This window comes from Moschus berezovskii, chromosome 2 (assembly GCF_049115385.1).
Source record: "Moschus berezovskii isolate FMDL1 chromosome 2, NW_MosBer_1.0, whole genome shotgun sequence".
In the NCBI taxonomy this organism is placed as follows: domain Eukaryota; kingdom Metazoa; phylum Chordata; class Mammalia; order Artiodactyla; family Moschidae; genus Moschus; species Moschus berezovskii.
In genome coordinates this window covers 128,352,260-128,358,644 of record NC_142461.1, presented here as the reverse complement: position 1 = coordinate 128,358,644, position 6,385 = coordinate 128,352,260, and positions in this window count along the sequence as shown.

Sequence of the window (6,385 nt, the reverse complement as noted above, 5' to 3'; positions counted from 1 at the left end):
CGAAATCAAGTACACTCCAAATAAAATTTTTAAAATAAAATAAAGTATAAGTTTGTTGTTTAAGAAAAATATATTTTTTGGAATATAATTGATACTTATTCCTGAACTTGGGCTTCCCTGCTGGCTCAGACAGTAAAGAATCCACCTGTAATGTGGGAGACTTGGATTAAATCCCTGGTTTGGGAATATCCCCTGGAGGGAGGCATGGCAACTCACTCCAGTATTCTTGCCTGGAGAATCCCCATGGACAGAGGAGCCTGGTGGACCACAGTTCATGGGGTTGCAAACAGTCGGATATGACTGAGTGCTTAAGCACAGCATACATGAACTTAAAAATATTGTCTCAATCTGTTTATAAACTTATGATTTATTTTCTTGTCTTTCCCAAAAAAATTTATTGATTTGTAAAGAAAGGGAATGCCAAAGAATGCTCAAACTACCGCACAATTGGATTCATCTCACACGCTAGTAAAGTCATGCTCAAAATTCTCCAAGCCAGGTTTCAACAATATGTGAACCGTGAACTCCCAGATGTTCAAGCAGGTTTTAGAAAAGGCAGAGGCACCAGAGATCAAATTGCCAACATCTGCTGGATCATGGAGAAAGCAAGAGAGTTCCAGAAGAGCATCTATTTCTGCTTCATTGACTATGCCAAAGCCTTTGACTGTGTGGATCACAATAAACTGTGGAAAATTCTGAAAGAGATGGGAATCCCAGACCACCTGACCTGCCTCTTGAGAAACCTGTATGCAGGTCAGGAAGCAACAGTCAGAACTGTACATGGAACAACAGACTGGTTCCAGATAGGAAAAGGAGTACGTCAAGGTTGTATATTGTCACCTTGCTTATTTAACTTCTATGCAGAGTACATCATGAGGAACGCTGGGCTGGAAGAGGCACAAGCTGGAATCAAGACTGCTGGGAGAAATATCAATAACCTCAGATATGCAGATGACACTATCCTTTTGGCAGAAAGTGAAAAGGAACTCAAAAGCCTCTTGATGAAAGTGAAAGAGGAGAGTGAAAAGGTTGGCTTGAAGCTCAACATTCAGAAAACAAAGATCATGGCATCTGGTCCCATCACTTCCTGGGAAATAGATGGAAAAACAGTGGGCACAGTGTCAGACTTTATTTTTGGGGGCTCCAAAATCACTGCAGATGATGATTGCAGCCATGAAATTAAAAGAGGCTTACTCCTTGAAAGGAAAGTTATGACCAACCTTGATAGTATATTAAAAAGCAGAGACATTACTTTACCAACAAAGGTCCGTCTAGTCAAGGCTATGGTTTTTCCAGTGGTCATGTATGGATGTGAGAGTTGGACTGTGAAGAAAGCTGAGCACCGAAGAATTGATGCTTTTGAACTGTGGTGTTGGAGAAGACTCTGAGAGTCCCTTGGACTGCAAGGAGATCCAACCAATCCATTCTAAAGGAGATTGATCCTGGGTGTTCACTGGAAGGACTGATGCTAAAGCTGAAACTCCAATACTTTGGCCACCTCATGCGACGAGTTGACTCACTGGAAAAGACTCTGATGCTGGGAAAGTTTGGAGTCGGGAGGAGAAGCGGACGACTGAGAATGAGATGGCTGGATGGCATCACCGACTCTGTGGACTTGAGTTTGAGTGAACTCCGGGAGTTGGTGATGGACAGGGAGGCCTGGCGTGCTGTGTTTCATGGGGTCGCGGAGAGTCAGACACGACTGAGCGACTGAACTGAACTGATTCATTCCTAACTCAAGTATCAAATTCAGAATAAAAATACATAAGAAAATAACTTTAGTATCAAAACTCTTTGTGTAACCTAAATAACAATTGAGTAATATTTGACCCTTCACTTTACAAGAGGAAGGAAAACCAGAATAATTTTATTTTTCTGTAAATCTCAAGATTTTAACTAACTTACAAATATACTGAGAGCTGTTTTTGTTTATGAAACATTTGATTCCCTGCAAAATCTGAAAAATTAAAGAGCAAATTAAACTATCTAGTTAAAAATATTGTCAATATAGAAATGTTCCAATGACAGTACATTTTTCAAATTAAAATAATATACCCATTTTTTTTGCAGAAGGACACAAATTTGGCAAGAAAATAAATAGCAGAGAAAAGGCATTGTCCATATTTTATAAATTTGTGATAGTCATAATATACTAATGAATAAATTTAAAGCCTAGAGATTTATTCATGCATTCACTGTTCATATTATATTCTTATTTTCAGAAGAGTCAATGAAGAAATATATTTGTGGTATGTTAAAACACATGGGCAATGGCAAGCCACTCCAGTACTCTTGCCTAGAAAATCCCATGGATGGAGCAGCCCGGTAGGCTGCAGTCTGTGGGGTCGCTAAGGGTCGGACACGACTGAGCGACTTCACTTTCAGTTTTCACTTTCACACACTGGAGAAGGAAATGGCAACCCACTCCAGCGTTCTTGCCTGTAGAATCCCAGGGACGGGGGAGCCTGGTGGGCTTCCGTCTATGGGGTCACACAGAGTTGGACATGACTGAAGTGACTTAGCAGCAGAGGTAGCAGCAAAATACATGGGAAGATTCTACTACCTTCTATATTGGTCAATATGAAAAGTAAAATTCCAGAACTATCTAGTCTTATCGTCAAAAAAGTACTGATTGTGTTTCCTTGCCAAGGAAGCACCAAATGATCCTAAATTATTCAGTTCAGTTCAGTTCAGTCGCTCAGTCGTGTCCGACTCTCCGCGACCCCATGAATCACAGCAGAAACATAATCCTAAGAAAAGCATTCTACTTGAAAATGACTGGGAAAAGTCTTATCACTAATATTGACTGATATCAATTTGAAGTAAAACTTCAAGGGATTGATCTTTGAATGCTTATTTCCTGCTAAAACTACAGTGCTAGTTACCCAGCAAAAAATATTAGAAATTCTACAATATTTAAAACTGAAACAAAGGATTCTTAATAATCTTTCAAAAGCAGACAACCTTAAGAGGGAGACAGCTAATTCAAGAACTTGTAATTAAACAGATGATAATAAGTAGAAAGCTTCCACTCAAGACAAAAGAATTGTTTCTCTGAGAAGTTTTGCTCTCTTTTTCTTCTAGCTATATTTTAGTCATCTGTACTAAAGTCATCTGTTATACTCCTTATCTCCCATGTGAGAATGTGCTGAGTCCCTTCAGTCCTGTCTGACTCTTTGTGACCCTATGGACTGTAGCTTGCCAGTCTCCTCTGTCCATGTGAGTCTCCAGCAAGAAACTGGAGTGGGTTGCTATTTCCTCCTCCAAGGGATCTTCCTGAATCCACATGTCCTGTGGCTCCTGTTTGGCAGGTGGATTCTTTACTTCTGAGCATTTCTATAGATTCAAAGAGTTCCATTTTCATCTTACATCTGATAGCTGAATTGGTCACCTTCCCTATATGATCTTATTGACAAAATATTAATGAGTTTACTTAAATACTACAGAACATAGATAGCTTTTCATTAGTCCTTTGTGACATCGATTTTTCTCACTTAAAGAAAAAAAATACTTCCACTGATATCATTGCATTGTTGTCTTTGGAACTAAGCTCAAGTGATTAAAAAAAAGATACTGCAGCAGTTGTTAGTCTGTTCTCTTTGAAGACTCTCCAGCCTGTTTGCAGGAATTATTCAGGGCAACACAGGGAAGCTTTCTACCTCAAAAGACCAAGAATCAGTAGGAATCAGTATGTAAATTCAGGAGCAGTCTGTTTTAATATGGCAAAAAAGAAGAGGATACCTTTACTTTCTTGCCTGGAACCAGGTGAACTCTCTTGCACTTTTCTTGATATCCTCTTTAGGGACTTTTTTCATATTGAAATACGACAGCTCTATAATGCTGATGTTTTTTTTTTTAATCTACATTGTTTTTGTTGTTTAGTCACTGAATTGTGTCTGACACTTGTAACCCCATGGACTGTAGCCAGCCAGTCTCCTCTGTCCATGGGATTTCCAAGGCAAGAATGCTGGAGGGGGTTGCCATTTCTTTCTCAAGGGGATCTTTCTGACCCAGGGATGGAGCCTGCATCTCCTGCTTGGCAGGCAGATTCTTTACCACTGAGCCACCTGGGAAGCCCTATTATTGACATTATATTCACAGTATTGAGCAGAAAAGTAGAATTAGATTTATGCTTTACAATGTTGGTAAAGAGTACTATATTTCAAAGTAAATGGATTGATTGGTACACTTTTATTTGTAATATGTTTCTCAAACATACTGGTGAATAGCAAATTGAATCAATAATAACCCAGAGTGGAAAGACACAGATTCTGAAGTTTTTAAGAGTTGTACAAAAACACTGTGCAGCTGACTGACTGGCAGAAGGTGAAGGGAATGTAGAGTAGGCAATGAAAGAAGACAGCCACGATTACACTCTGAAGCCTCAGGAACTGTACCAAGGTGGTTAACTATCTCTGTCTTTCTAAAAATCAGCTTTCCCCTCATCTTTATCCATATGTATTATGTGAGGAACACTTGTGATGGCAGGTATTTAGGATTTAAGTAGGTGTATGAGGGAGTTGACCTTGCCCCACAACAGTATGATAATGATGAAATGTGTGTGTGTGTGTTGGGCAACATTAATGGACTATGACAGATATATCTGTCCATCTTTCCTACCTCTGTTCTCTATTTGGACTAACTAGCTTTTGCACAAATAACACCTGTGTCTTCTGCTTGAGTTGGGCCAAATGGAAATCTGGGTAAGAAATGAAAGGAAGATAGAGACTGAGATCAGGCAATCTGTTCCTTTGGTTCCTTCTCTGTGTGATCAGCATGGACTTGCCATGCACTTTGACTCAAGTTCAGTGATTCTCTCAAGGAGGTCTACTCCACACAAGCCACTTTCTGATTCGGATGATCACTCCTTCCACTTATCCCTTCAGGCTTGAGATGAAAAGAGCTCTGCTTCTCGTAACTCTGGGTTACTCAATGAAACTGTTTAGCTTTCACACATTTTCTAAAAGACCATTTGTAAATAAACCCTCCTTTCAGTTCTTTGAGTATTCTGTGTATTTCCAGATGGGACCTAGGTTGAAGTAGTAGTTTAAGATACAATAGTAAGTTATTGTGTTTATAGACTATTTTTAAAAGTGTTTTTATGAAATTAGAGAGAATAACTTAAATAACCAGTAGAGACTTGATATTGTAAAATGTTCCCTAAAGGATATAATTGCCAACCAAATAGAACATCTTACTTGGGATATGTTGTATAGAAATGACGGAGAAATTTAGCAAGAGAGATTTGCTAGGAAAGAGAAGGAAGAATGACAGTAAACATAGGGACAGAGAATTAACAAATGGGCCTTGATGAAGGTCATGTCTTTATATGGAAAAGACGAGAGAGAATGTGTTGCTCATGGCACATCACAACCATGAGGAAAAAATAAATTATACATATGTAAAATAGGAATAATATAAGCTATTAATTCACCTGGAATGCATAAACATAGTGAAACTGATTTCTTATGTGATATTAAAAACAAAGAGGCTACATACAAGTTGACAGAGATAAAGTTATGTTTCTCTCACACGTGCTAAGTTGCCTCAGTTGTGTCCAACTCTTTGTAACCCTATGGACTGTTGACTACCAGGTGCCTCTGTCCATGGGATTCTCCAGGCAAGAATACTGAAGTGGGTTGCCATTTTCTCCTCCAGGGGACCTTCCTAACTCAGGGACTGAACCGGCCTCTCTTATGTCTCCTGCACTGACAGGCTGGTTCTTTACCACTAGCACCAATGTTTCAATGTATATCCATAAAAAGATAGGAACAATCAAAAAGCTGTTGCTATAGTTTCAAACTCTCATCTCTGGTTAGAAATATATAAATACTTAAACTGACAATGAAATTTAACAAAAACAGTGCAAATGTAGCTGCATGAAAATGGTCATTCTAAGTAACAGTCACAGGTAACAAAAAAAATCCTCATGTGATCACAAAAACCAGAAACTGCTTTGTAAAGGAGTTTAAATCATAAGATTATGATTGTGACCAAAATGCACCTGCTTTTAAGTCATAAGCAGACAGTTTTAGAAAAATAAGGTATAATATCTGCAATACTTAAATTTATCTGAGTAAGGAGTCTTCATTAGAAATAAGTTACAATAAGTAACATTTATATTGATTATCAGATTATAAAATTTCTTCACATATATGTTTTTATTTAAACATTACATAATCTGTGATATAGGAATTAGGTTTAAGTTATTATATTATCCCCATTTTTGTAAATGTGGAAACCAAGAATATAAGGTTGAATGGGATACCAAATATATTTAGCAAAAAGTAATTGAGCTGAAGCTAGAGTTCAGGTCCTGAAAAAACAAGTTGTTTTTCACAGTATCATGCTTTTCTATATAAAGTTTTTATGTGTTTCAGAAGCA